Source organism: Myodes glareolus, chromosome 2 (genome assembly GCF_982192425.1).
Source record: "Myodes glareolus chromosome 2, mMyoGla1.1, whole genome shotgun sequence".
NCBI classification, from domain to species: domain Eukaryota; kingdom Metazoa; phylum Chordata; class Mammalia; order Rodentia; family Cricetidae; genus Myodes; species Myodes glareolus.
This window is the reverse complement of record NC_142027.1, coordinates 2,975,902-2,990,792: the sequence shown is the minus strand read 5'-3', so window position 1 is coordinate 2,990,792 and position 14,891 is coordinate 2,975,902. Positions and strand designations below refer to the sequence as shown.

At 43.1% G+C, this 14,891-nt stretch overlaps 1 protein-coding gene and 1 pseudogene across 2 annotated transcripts in view; one reads left to right on the top strand and one right to left on the bottom strand.

Annotated features, from left to right (window-relative positions):
• Dscam (DS cell adhesion molecule) overlaps positions 1–14,891 on the bottom strand; it is a 570,981-nt gene that overhangs the window by 346,152 nt on the left and 209,938 nt on the right. The window lies entirely within an intron of this gene.
• LOC125393010 (U6 spliceosomal RNA) lies at positions 5,311–5,408 on the top strand (annotated as a pseudogene).

Sequence of the window (14,891 nt, the reverse complement as noted above, 5' to 3'; positions counted from 1 at the left end):
AGATTGTTTACCTGGAAATCACAGTCAGACGACTCAATAAGGTTTATGGGCATTGGCCTTGCCATTTTCTCTCCCCACTCCTGCTAGCTGCCCTTTGAAGAAACAGTTTCTATGTCACTGACAAGTGCTTTAATCCTGAGAGTGCTGTCAGCCCTGAGACCTGCCTTCCTCCCAAGGAAGAAATAAGAATCAAACTTAACTTCAAACTTTCCTGGCTCAGCCTCAAGAGAGGCTTGGCCATAGAATACTCTAGAATGTTCTAGAATGTGGATATGTTGAGATACAAATCCTGTAAAAAGAAAAAACCTAAACCTCTCCACATAAGGTCATCTTTTAAGAAACATCAGCCTTAGGCTGAATGTGAAGCATCTTCTCAGATACTCTCCTCCCTCTAACAGCAGTGAACAAAGTGGTTGGTTAAAGCTGTTTGCAAAAAGTCAGGAACAGAGTTTCTGGCCTCTTAGCTGATAAGTCATCTATAGTAAGTGATCCACTGGGAGCTAACAAAAAGAACAAAGAACTTAAAATCACATCTCTTTGTCTTTGAAATTCCCTATCCAGAGACAGTCTTTTCTCTACCTGAAAATCCCAGGCCCATTCAAAATCAATTGGAAAACAGAAACCAAAAGGCTCCATTAGGAGAAGACAGCACTTCTTCCCTGACTTTGTTGCCTGCCTTCTCTCAGCATCCACAGTGTCTCCCAATCTGTGTTTCTACCACACGTGTCCTGTCTCTGCCATTTCCACGCTTCTCCACTTTGAGCTTCCTGACTCTCCCTTGGACCTTGACCCAAGGTTTCCCATTTCCATTTCTGATTCTCACTAGCTCTGACAAACCTTCTAAGAATACAAGATTACAATGCAGATGTGATCAGTTCTTTCCCGCTGCAATATCTTCGTACCCCCTTCCCCATGTAAAGAAACTGTGGTTGGTTACACCCTGAAGGTCATAGTTCAGCTTTCACCAGCACCTGCAGTCATGCGGCTTGACTGCACTCTGTCTCCCTGTCTCCTAAGATGTCTCCCAACTCAAGGGCCCCAAGCTCCCATCTGTTAGAACACCCTTTCCTGCACCTATCCCGATGGTCCTCCGGGCCTCATTTCACCTGCCCTTCCTCTAGTGACACCCTGATCGTTTATCCTGTCCTCAGGACACTTGTCACAACCCCTGTGTGCTACAACCCAGGGTGCACAGCCCTTGTTAGTGCTTTCCTTGTCAGCTACGCTGACAATGTCTCAGTGCACTTGGTTGGGGAAGAGACCATCAAAAGTGGATCTTCAAGGAGATTAAAGTCCAGAATTTTCCAATTAGCCTCCGGGGTGGGGGGCGGTGCACAAAATGGTTCACTCGTCTCTAAAATGCTCCTGCTATCAGAGTACAAATTCAGTAATGTCATGAAAACACAGGTGGCTAAGTTAGGTGAAGTCTGGCTATGTGTGTGCTAGAAGAAAGAGATCATCTCATTTGCTTGCTTTATAAGATGAATGCACAAGTATCTGTCGGTGCTAAGACAGAGCAGGGAAACTGAGTGAAAACTGACGTCATTGTTTCGGCACAGGGTAGAGACAAGAAATGGCACCTGCTGTCTTGATGTAATAATGATTAAATGTGTCTTCAAATGTTTGTGTGTGAAAGTAATCAAAAATAATTTTCTTGATGTAATGCTACACAAATGCTTAAATATACAGTATTTACTACATATAGATATAGTAATCGATATTTTAGATATTCTACATTTTCTAAATCCATTAAAACGGTTCTTTCTTCAGTTTATTAACTATCCAAAGCATAAAGAATACCCAAATGTACTCGTATTGAAAAAGGAAATTAATCTAGTTACATGTGTGTTCCTCCATCATCCACACATCCACGTACCCACCTACCCACCCATCCACCCATCCACCCATCCATCCACCCATCCATCTGTTCATCTATCCACCCACCTTTCCATCTGACCATCTATTCATTCATCTGTCCACCTATCCACCATCCTTTTATTCACACATCTATCTGTCCATCCATCCAAACATCTACAAATTTATCCACTTGTTCATCCATAAATCCATCCATTAGTCTGTGCATCTATCTGCACATTAATTCATTGAATCCATCTGTGCAATTCTTCCATTGATCACTCATTTTTCTTCCATTTAATGAAGTATGAAAATAAAGTCATCTTATTTAAGTGATTATAGCATGTTATCACTTCTAGTATCCTAGGTTCTTAGAGGATAACATCCTGAATTATGTTTTCCAAAATGAGTCCCTTCAATCAGCTTTTATTGTTAAAGTTTTATTTTTAATTTATGTGAATGATTGTTTTGTCTGCGTGTGTGCATGTATGTACACTGCAGGCATGTGGTGTTCAAGGTGCCCAGAAGAGAGTGGCAGTTTGCCTGAAACTGGAGTTATAAACAGTTATGAGGGGCCATGTAGGTGCTTGGAGCTGAACTTGGGTCCTCTGTGAGAGGAGCAAGGGATCTAACTACGGAGCAATCTTTCTAGCCTTTAATTAATTTGATAAATATTCAGTTACTGATACCTGCTGAATCAGAAATTATGACCTTACTTTAAAGCACTTTGTAATATTTTAAAATTGACTTGAGAGCACTGGTATCAAGTTCACTGCTATGAACTATCAGAACTTTACAAATAAAAAGCAAAGAAAATATCAAAGCTTTGCATTTAAAAAAATCAACATTAAAATAGGCAACTGTATGCTTTTTTATCCCTTGAAATTATGTTATTCCCAAGTTAGAGTGTAAAAAATTTTTTATGAAAATTGACTTATGACTAGAATAGAAAATTTGACCCCAGGTGGCAAAATCAATTCAAATTCCTTTTGACACTTTCTAACCTTGGAATTTCTCCAGGAGCAAGTAGCTGTATAAAGATGATATTCTTGGATATTAATTATGTCTAGTAGTTTCCATTGGGGGAAAAAAGTCAATGTCATTTGTGACAGTGCTGAAGAAAGTCACACTTTTTCCTCTTCTCATCTACGAAAAGGGGGGAAATGGAAGATTGACTAGAAAGTGCACATGTCTCCAGCATAGCTGAAGGGAGCCTCACCATCAGTAGCAGACTGGGGAGATGACAAGTGCAGACCTGCCCCAGGAGTGATGCTGAGGCCCTGCAGGCACCTCCGCAGCTCTCACATTCCCTCCGCAGGCAGTGGCACTCATGTTCAGGCTCATGGTTAGGAATAAGCTCCATGCAGCTGTCTTAAGCAATATGCTCCTTCCTTCTGCCCTACTCCCTTCCCTTCCCCTTCCATTGTTGCTTTTCTCCTTTCTTTCTTACTCTTTTGGTTTGCTTTTATTGACAGTGTCTTGTTGGCCTGGGGCTCACCACATAGCCCGAAGTTGGCCTCCAACTGAAGACAGTCTCATTCCTTGGTCTCCTGCATGCTGGGATTTCAGGTGAGTGAAGTCATGCTCAACATGGTTTAATATTCTTTTTATTTGGTGATAATTTATCTCACTTACTGTCCAGGACAGTGATCCATGGGAGTTACGGATCTCTTTAAACATATCGATCATGTTATTTCATACCTTGACATGGGCAGTTAACCAGATTTGTTTTCTATAGTATGTAGGTCAGTTGTATCTGCCATCTGTTAACCCTCTGTTGTCAAGCGGTAAGTAGACAACATGACCTCTCCCAGTGTGGATGACATGACCTCTCCCAGTGTGGATAACATGACCTCTCCCAATGATGGGGATAATATGACCTCTCCCAATGTGGATAACATGACCTCTCCCGGTGTGGATAACATGACCTCTCCCAATGATGTGGATAACATGACCACTCCCAATATTACCTGGGAAGCCTTGGCATTTAAATTTTGTTTCAGAACATATCTTGAATAATCTAAAAGAGGATAGGAAAAACAGAGAGTTCTGGCTTGGGACCACGAAACGGACTTTTGTGCTTATTGTGAACACATCTGATAGGAGTCATTTCTTCAAGAGATAGTCATCTTTACTGAAGTATAAAGACCTGTGGGGTCAAGTCACTGGATTCCTGCTGGTCTGAGATCCACTTCTTACCGGATCTAAATATTCAAACACTTCTGTACAGAACTATTCTCATTAATCAAATGCATGCCAGAATGTAGCACATCTTAAAGACCTGGGGAGAGTTAAATAAGATGGCTGCATCTCATCTTGAAGGCACTGGAGGAGAGTTAAGCGAGGTGTGACACATATTAAAAGCTTAGAACTGAGCTTAACAGAAAGGTAGGTATAAAAATCAAAGCACTTGCTTTCTCTTTTGTTTCGGTTTTTGTTTGTTCACTAGGTGGCCTCAAAGCTTACTGTGTATCCCAGGACTGTGTATCCCAGGATTGTTTTGAACTCTTGACTTTCCTGACTCAGCTTTCCAAGTGCTGAGATTACAGGGTAAGGCACAACACCTGGCTTCTCATTTTTTACAGGCTGCATAAACTCAGGCAAATAACTCCCTTAGATTTATACCCTCAGCCATAAATTCAGACAAAAACACAAAGTTAGAGGGAAGTTTAAATAAGGTAGCATGACAAATTCTTGGCAAATCTCGGCTCTACTGTATTTTAGTCCCCTTCTAAGTTGTATTCCACATTTACTAATCAGCACAAGAGATTTATGATACCCAGGGGGATTAGAGAGAAATCATTAGCATCATGAATTCCAAGGAGGATTGCCTTTAACTTTCTATATGCAATACAACATTCATATCCTTTATTAATGTATGAAGGGAAGCATCTTACATCCCAGCAACCTGCTAAGAGCAGAGGATACAGGGACACATAACTGCCAGCCTCCTGACCTTGAAAAGATCGAAGTCTAGTGAGAATGATTGACAGATGTGATGGCAGAGGGATGCAAGAAGAACTTTCTTCAAGGTTATTGACTGAGATTAAAATGGGGTAAGGGGAACTTTCAGGCAAGTAAAACCACCAGTCTAGCAGAAATATAAAGCAAGATTCCCTAAACACAAAGTGCACAATAGTCAATGATTTGGAAGCATAGCATCTACATTGGTGCGGGAGAATTGTTTGTATTCTGTCAATCATGTATTTTAATAAAACGCTGATTGGCCAGGCAGGAAGTATAGGCGTCAAAACCAGACAGGAAGTAGAGGTAGGGCAATGAGAATAGGAGAAGGCTAGGGAGGAGGAAGCACAGCAAGGTGCCTTACTGTCTCTGAGGAGTGGATGGGGGTGGAGGTGGAGATAGAGGGACTGGGAGGAGGGGAGGGAGTGGGAACTGGGATTGGTATGTAAAATGAAAAAAAGATAGTTTGTTTTTTTTTTAAAAAGAAAAAGAGTGCTCACACATATACTAAAATTGGAATGCTACAGAGAAGATTAGCGTGGCCCCTGTTCAAGGATGACACGCAAATTCATGAAGCGGTCCACATTTTTTAATTGAATGGAAAAAATAAAAAAAAAACAACAGGATATTGTCCTAAAAACAGGGGGAAAAAAGAGAGAAAAAAAAAGAAATGGGCTCACCAGCAAATCATATGCTAAATTCCCGAGTCCTCGTGCCTCACAAAGAGACTTCCTTATGATAGGGTCTCTGCAGAGGTTATCAACTAAGATTCAAAAGCCTTCCTCAAAACATGCAGATTAAAATAAAAATTAACCACTAGATTCTAATTTAGTGCAAGGTCAGGATAAACACTTGAACATATTAATTTTTTTTATCAGCACACCACTTAGGTCCCCCCTTACCCAAGGTTTTGGTTTTTGCAGTTTTAGTGTTTCATGATCAAGAATGGTACAAGACGACAACATAGAAATTTCCAGAAACAATTCATATTCATGTAACCTTTGTTACAGCTGTTGCTACACTTGTTATATTGCATTAGGGTTAACTGCTGTGACCCTCCTGATGTGGTTAGTTTATAAGTACAGAGTCACAATAGGCATGTATTGTTAGGAAAATTCATCTATCCGTGCTTCTGTTTTCTATGTGAGGGTAACAGTCTGAAGAGGGTCTTGCAACAGCACGAGAGGGAGGACTTTTTGTACACCACCTGACACAAACTTATGGTTTTAGGATGGGTAGAAGACAGCACAGAATCTTAGCGCTGATCTTTTGACCTAAAAATACAAAGATTTCAAAGGTTAAGTCAGCCCTAGTGGCTGTGTAGGCAGGATGCCAAACACTTCTGCCCACCTCCTGCTCTTAGAACAGCACTGGCTCTGTAGAATCTGCTCCTGGATTCAAAGCTCTCAGTTGATTGCAAGCATTTTGCGTGAATCTTCGTAGAATTCCTTTTTTGTTCTGAGCATCAGTTTCATGAATGGTGGAGACTGCTGCTTGACCTGACTCTCCAGGAGGGCACTCCCTGGCACAGTACTACCTCAAGGTTCTGGCTTCAACCCTTTGAACAATGCACTCTTAAACACCTCAAACTACTCTCACTACTGAACACAGACCCTTGAGAGAGTCCCTGAAATATTCTAGCTACTCAATGCTATTTAGTCTGGAAGTGTTGAGGGGGTTGGGAGGTTGAGAAAAAGGCAGGGTAATACACAGAGAGACAGATATGGTGGCTTATGGTACATGCTATTACCTCTTGCGAAACTAGCCAAAAATGAACAGTGCTTCTGAGAACCCCAAACTCCAAGGGAACTAAAATTTTTATCTGATTGGTAAAATCCACGAGGGGAAATTAACTGAAAAGAATGAGCCATTTAATGAGTGAACGGAGCTGCTCCAGCTCCGGCTCCCATCCAAACACTCCTATGCTGACAACTCTATTCCCAGACCTTTATTATTACTAAGAAATAGGATTTCAGAAGATGTACTTAGTGGAGGTGGGATGAGCTTCTGACCCAACAAAACTCATAGACTTACAAATAGAAGACGTCTGCATGAGAAACAGACAGACAAGGGGAACACTGTGTTAGGATGAAGGCAGAGAGCGATGTGGTACCTCTATGAATTAATGATAACCAAGGAAGGCCAGCACCCTCCAGAGGCTAAGAGAGTCAGCATTGTTGATATTTCCTTCTCATAGCTGTCTGTTGCATGACCCAAGGCCCTTGCACCTGGCATCAAGTGGTCCTCAACCTCCCTTATGGCTTTTCTGGCCCTTGACAGAGGCCCAGGTGCTGTGTGTCTGAACCTCAGAGTATTTAATAAATGCTCAGCAGTGGTGAGGAAGGGGTTTTTGAAGGAAGGGAAAAATGATGGTAGAGAAGAAGAGCAGGGCACCCGACAGAGTCTGTGTAGCAGCTGTCCAGCACAGAGCTAACCCTCCATCCCCCATCACTCATGGAGAGCCCTTCTGCCTCTCGACCAAGGAGCCCAGGTCCCACAGACACAAACATTTGGTTATCTTTTGTTTCTAGGCAAGAGAGGCAAGAGCATACTTGCAGAGTCCGAGGCACACCTCAAGACGTGGCAGTGCCTGAGTACGGAACATCCATCATCAGAGCTCTCCTCCAGGAGCGTGAGCTGCCTACAAAGGGCACAAAGAGCTCTCTTGGATTGTCCCTTATTATAATCTCCACAGATCTATAAAACCATGTTTAAAGTCATTCTTGGGGAACAGTGAATATTTGTAAAAGAATACCAATTTTCTTCTTTTGATTCTAAATACAATTTGGTCCAAACTTAAAACAGAGCAATCCCCAATTAGAAAATCACAATTTGCTAGCTGATTTAGCTAACTTTCTGTTTGCTTATGAATTCTAGAATGGTGGTTTATTTCAGTTTATTCATCTTAACTCTAAAAAAAAAAAAATACCGTCTTGTAGGTAGAATATAGGGCCTCACACAAGCTAGGCAACTGCTTCTTTGGTCCTCCTGTATCATTTGTTTTGAGACAGAGTCTCACTGTGCATGGCCCAGACAATACAGAGGACTCTTGGTTTGTCTCACTTTCTCTTAATGGATTCATTAATGAATTGGCCATTTCTCACGTATTCATATACATTATATATGTTCTTATTTTCCTCATATGCTATGGGAAATACAATAAAAGAGATACTGTTCCTGTATGTACAGCTTCTATTATATTGGTACAAATAACCTTGGCCAGAGCTATAAGTGAGGCCTACCCTATACAGGGACACTTCATGGTCAGTACCATCTATCATATGTCTTATTACAATCCATGGTCCCTACCAAGTGTGGACTAATGATCAGCTGTCAGACTTCTGGACTGCTCCTTGCACTTTTGATGTCTGTTTGCCTTCCTTTCCCATGCATCACAGAGGTAGGCAAAGCAAAGCAATCTCATGAATAAGTTCACTAACCATTAACTAAGGCTCCTTAGGAGCTAAGCTGTGGGTCAGATGACAATTCCTCTGAGAAGTCACGCTGATGTCTCAGGTAGAACTTGTTTCTGTTCCTTTCTCACTCAGGGGTCTATTTTAACACCCTGCATAATCTTCCCACTGTTAATATCAATTATACAATATCTGTGGCCCTCCAAGCTCTCTATATAGGTCTTGGAAAATGGACTGTTCTGCAGCTATAGAAACTGGCTATCTGGGGAATATTTAGATAAATATTTCTGATTTTGTGGGTGTCACAATGGACAGTATGGAATTTGGTTAACAGTCTTAAAGCACATCTCCCCAAATAATAGAAAATTATGGATACCTTCAAGAATGCCACCTGCATAGATGAGCCACTGGATACAAAGAGAAAGTCAGGTCAAGACACAAATGAAGTCAGGTGGTATTGGAGAACGGTCTGTATTCTGTCAATTATATTTTTAACAAATTCTGATGGGCCAGTAGCCAGGAAGGAAGTATAGGACAGACAACCAGGCAGGAAGTAGAGGTGGGTCAATGAGAACAGAATTCTGGGAAGGAGGAAGCCCATTCTCCTGCAGTCCTGATCTGATCACAGAAGAAGCAAGATGTGACTTCCCCACTGAATAAGGTACTGAGCTACATGGCTAACACAGATAAGAATAAGGGCTAATAATGGGCTATATAAGTTATAAGAGTTAATAAGAAGCCTGAGCTAATGGGCCAATCAGTTTATAATTAATGTAGACCTCTGTGTGATTTTCTTGGGACTAAACAGCTGGGGGAACCTGGTGGGACAAAAAACTCAAACAACAGTCAGGAAAAAAAATGCTGCACAATATCTTCACAAGGGTACCACACTTCTTTTTCACCACGGTCATGTTGTTCTCCAAATGACTAACAGATTTCCAAAGATGTACTTGGTCATCTTGTACTTGGTCCAAGGATGTAGGTTATTTCTAGAAATAAACATTTAATCTTAAAAATTTGGAAGGCAAAAGCTATCCACTGTCAGGGTTTTAAATGACCCACTCATTTTGACTTGGAAATAATATTTTCAGGAGCTTATTTGGGGGCTTGATGTCTTCTGTCATACAGCGGAAAAGCAATAGTGTGGAGCCCAAGAGAGATCAACAGGTAAAGAAGTTGGGTACAAAGGCCCACATCCAGAGGTCAATTCCCCGGCCCTGTATGCTGGAAGGAGAAGCCTTTGGGATGTGAGCCCTCAGGAGGATTAGTGTTTGTATATTCAAAAAGACATGCAAGCTAGCCCCCCCCCTCCACCCTATGCCATGTGAGGGATCTGAAGTGGGCCCTGACCATACACTGGAGTTACTAGAAGTCTGGGTTTCTAACTGTCAGGCCTATGAGAAATGATTGCTAAACACCACACAGTTTGTCAGACACAGCTCAACAGACCAAGTTCACCAAGACACACATTTCCCAATGAGGAAGTAAAACTCACAGAGAACAAGTTATTTAAAAGCCTGACCATCAGATAGGCACATGACAGCTAGACTTTGAGCCTCTGGAGGCTGCATCCATGTTCTGTTGTGTGGCTAATCTAGGAAAGATCATGGAAGAGAAGGCATCCCTATCTGTACACGGGTAACCTACTTGCTCTGATTACATAGCATGATTTTGTTTTTGCACACTAAGCTCTCTGAAACATCTGTCTGACCTAATCCTAAAGATTGCAAACTGAATTTACAAAAAAAAAAGCCTGTGTTGAAGATTCTTTAAGAATGTCTTGAACTTCATGATTAAGTTAAAATGTGGCCAATAAGAGCCAAATTATCTTGGACTGTTCTCAGTCCCGTTGAAAGCCATCCATTGATCCATTTGCCACCCTGTGTTTAATTTAACATCCTGATGACTATCAAAACTTTAATATATACTCTTAAAAGACTGCTAGATTCCACCAATCCTACACTAACAATGTCACCGGACACTACTGGATCTATAGAAGAGCTTTCAGTACTTTACTGTAACAACCTACCTGTGATCCTCACTGACGGTATTATAAATATCTTGCCTTGTGACTTTCTTCTGTAACTAAAAAATAAAATATCATGTGTCTATCCACAAAGTAACAAGGTATTTGGGGCAACATGGATCCCTGTACCTGGGTCATGACCACTCTTATTCAGCTCTAGAATAAACACTCTGTTGTTCCTTTTGAGGTGAGAGTTGTGATTTTACAACCAGACAGACGATCAGTAAGTCCAACAAAAGGTAGCAGACACAAATAAAAGGTAGAAAAGAATGTAGAAGGCATAGCTCTTGCCTTTAAAGTAGATGGCAGAGTTTATAATATTTCCTAGGCCAAAAACCTTAGACAAGAACAAGTCTTTTCCCATCTGAGAGTATTTTAATGTGCAAACAGTAAAATATCACATACTTATCACTAATACCTCAATTGCATATGTGTCTTTATCCTGAAAAGTCCTGCCTAAATCAATAAATCATGGAGGCAGGAACAAGGAAGGCCCCTTTGTGTCCTGGGGGCCTGTATTCAGCCAGAAGCAGGCACGCTGCCCTCCAGGCCCAGAACTGAAGTCCATAGAGGCCCTCTGGGAACCACAGTAGAGTGGGAGGACTCATCCAGACAACGGCCTTCAGTAACTTTGGTGAGGCGAGGTGTAGCTTTGCTGGCTGTTTGTCCACATCAGCCCATCATGCCCAAGTCTGCTTGTGTGTCACCCAGGCAAGTCTGATGTCCCAATTTTCAGTTTCTCCATGGGGATGATTGGGGCAAAGTACAGCTGGCAGGGCAGGATGTCCTCTCCTTGGGCACACCCCCTAACGCAGAACAGCAAATGAACGCGTGATGGGAGGGGTTCCCTGCCCAATCCACGCACGTGTCTTGAGTGACTGATGTTTGGTTGGTGCTGATATGACTGTTCATTTAAAAATTACAATTGATTTAATTTAATAAAAGTCTGCAGGTGCCTTTTCTAAAGTTGGACATATGTCACTGGCCTCACTCCAACCACATTCAGGGAAGAGACTTTCAGGCCATTCTGCTAAAAGTCACCACAATGCTCCTGTACCTTTTGGGGGCAGGGCTATGAGAAGGTGGCTTTGCTCCAAATTAGGTAGGATGCAGAGGGGGCTGGAGGGTCCTTTATAGAGTCTGACACCTATCATGGGGAGGAGCCACTGGGGGAAGGGCCACTGGGTAGAGAGGCTGCTCTGCTAGGGAAGGGGCCAATGGGGACCACTGGGGAAAAGTCAGTGGAGGAGGGGGAACTGGAGGGAGTGGCCACTGGGGGAGAAGTCAATGGGCAGGAACCACTGGGGAAGGGGAAGCTGGAGGGAGGGGCTGCAGGGGGAGAAGCCAATGGGCAGCATTTTTTCTTTCTGAGTCAACCTTATCTTCAGCCTACTCTCTACCCACAGCTCCACCTACCTCAGAGGGGACAGACCAGAGATAGAGACAGGGGACACCTCACAACCATCCCTATGCTGCCTCCATACTGCTAGGCCTTTTGCTTTGCACATGCACACCACACCCACTACCCCTGGGAAGGTCCCAGACCAGGTGGCTCGGAAGAAACACAAAATGGTCTTCCTAATCATAAGGGCCCAGATGCCTCCCTGCTATCTCCTGCAAGCTCCTGCAAGCTAATACCTCAAAAATCAAAGGCAGTCCACTCTGCTTCAAAGTTTGGAGAACCAGCTGTCAGACCACATGAAAGCCATTCTCCTCATGGCTAAAGTTTTAATGTACCACTTAGACAGGGAAACTAGAGGGGTTTGCATAATTAACAGAGCACAGAAATCCACAGATAACGTGATATGCTGTTTAGAGGCAGAAACAAAAAAGCGACTTGAAAGAGGAAGGCATGCCCTTTCCCTCACAGCTTCCCTACATGTCATCAGGGGGTGCTGTAGAGTTCAGCACAGGGGGCCCCCATTCCACAACCTGCCCAGTCTTACTTCCTGGACCTCTGCTGCTCTGTTTCCATAGCAACACCTCCAGCATCTTTCAGAAGAGCTTCACACTGGCAGACCAAACTCAGGACAGCTCTGACATATTCCCTGAACAATGGGTGTCCTGACTGGAAGAAGCGGGGAACTGGGAGGCAGAAGGGGGCGTTTCCTGGCAGCCCTGATGCTGGGAGGAAATCCTTGGCTTGGCATCAGCAAGGGGCACTAGTTCTCAGCCTGCTTGCTCAGCAGAGGCAGCCTGGCATATGGTGTCTCCAATTTTTCAGTGACAAGCGGTATGTTAGCATCACTGAGGAGAAGCAGGGAGAGAGCCAGTTGGCTGATCACTCCCTGCTGCCTGCACCCTCAGGCAGAATCATATCGCTTTACTCAGATGAGTTCCTAACAGTTTCTTCAATTTGGCTTTTATAGAAAAAAAAAAAAAGAAGAAAAAAGAAAAAAAAAAAACAGCTCCTCTCACTGTGTCAACAGCCACCCGAGGGCCTACCACTTTATAACACAAGTGTATTACTATTTAAAGTCAGGCTTTTAGCTGAGCTCCAGTGCTGCCTTTGGAGTTTAATTACCACCCTCCCCACGGGGCCCAATGAGCCATACACTCCTCCCAAGGGGCTTCTGCTAGTGATAATCTTTAACTAAGTCAGGAAATTCAAATGGCTCCTCTTCAAGTGCCCTTGTCTAATGCCTCCTCTGCTGCAGGACTGGGGATAAAGCTCGATGAGTCACAAACTGCAGAAGAATATACAACTGGAAATGAGCCAGCAGGATATTTGCATGGAATACACATAAAATATGTAATTTGATGTGTAAATATATTCAATTTATATTTCTCCTTCTGAGTCATGAGAAAAGGGTTTGTTCGACTGCAGAAGCAAGCTCCTGAATCCATACCCAACATTATTAAAACAGGCATTTCACCCTGACACCAAGAGGGCCCACTCTCTTTTCCGGTGTGTCTGGCTGAAGAGAATGTTCGAAGAGCCAAGGTCACAGTTTTCTCATTTCCTAAATACCCATTAAATCAGACCATTCTTCTAAAGTATCATTAAATAGGCATGACTTTGAGACATATAATTGTGTCCAGAAACGATTAAGATGTCAAGGGCCGTGTTATCTGAGATGGCTCCAGTATTTAAAATCTACTCCATTTTCCAAAAACCACCAGAGAGTCAAATGGAGTAAATGCAAAAGAGAATTTTTATCCATTTGTTTTGAAATGACAAAAACATATGTAAAACAATGTTAATTCAAAGAAAGGTGATAGAATAGCCTCCGGGTATTGACTTAGCTGTGGCATTCAATGACATTCTTAGACTTCACGTGAATGCCTGGTCCCTCCTTCTGCACAGAAGGTGGTAGCTGAAGAATGGGACCAGAGATGTCAAAGCAACTCTCTCCTAAGGTGTGCAGGGCATGGCTACCCTAAAAGGGGCTACCCCTCTTCTTGTCCATTCCTCCTGAGACTCAATACAGCATGAGGACTACTATTCATGGTCAAGTTAGGGCAAGGAAAACTCTACTGTCTTGTTGTCTTAGCAGAGAGTGTTTAAGGAGTAGGGGTTCTGGAAAGTTGTTAGTAGAAAGTGTGGAAAGGAAACACTGGAGTCTCGTAACTGCGGGACTGACATCTTCCCAGAGAAAAAGGTTAGGCTATCAGAACCAGAGACACGGAAAAAGTTGAGTTGGGGGTCTGACCATTGAATACGCAACGTGACTTCATAGTAGATGGTAGATGCTTTTACCTCAGGAGCCAGGAGGGGGCCCTAGTGTGATCAGACATCTAAGCAGGGCACCTGCGGACCAGCACTGGTGACATCCCCTAGGAGGAGGCTTGGAAATTATGACTTTGCAAACTGAAGGCACAGTGAGGTGGGGATGCTATCTTTCCAGGTGGCAGTTGGTGGGAATGGTCACTTCTCCTTCCTAGCCTCCCAGTCACTCTCGGTCCCTCCCCACAGAGGCTGATGGAGTTGAGGAAGCATAGGGACATTTTTAGGACCTACGACGGTTATTACGGTGCAGAGAGGGGAGAGTGGGTCTGAGCTGACACACTAAGAGTTGGATATGGTCTACCTGACAGCAGAAGGTCCAGTTCAGGGCTTTTCTGGGCCTAAGAAACAAATCCACAAAAGCTGAGCATTTTACTGCAAATATCATCAACCACATACCATACGACTGTGTTATCCGATGCCTAGCAGAGTGGCTCACGTCTGCCCTGGGTCTTACAAGACTGAGTCCTCTTGTTGAAGGCTCTCGGGAAAGGGTCACTCTGATCCTGATTCCTTACTGTATACGATATTAGTGAGTGGACTTCTAATTCTTAGATGGCTGTTGGAGGCTGCTGTCCTCTCTGTAGAACCGTCTACCTCCCTTGGCTGATAGCTTCCTCTCTCTATTACTTCTCATGCTTTGACTTCTCCTCCTAGATCCGAAGGGTTTATATGCTATTGCTATTATATGGCCAGGACCTTTGGGATCTTAATCGCATCTGTGAAGTCATGTTTGCATATAGATGCTACTCAGTTTATGATGAGATTACCTCTTGATAGAATCATTGTGAATCAAAAACATTCTATGCTGTGACAGTATCTCTCACTGAACCTGGTGCTGAAAAGTTTTGCTTGACTGGCTGGCCAGTAAACCCGCAGATTTTTCATCACTGCCTTCCAGAGCTGA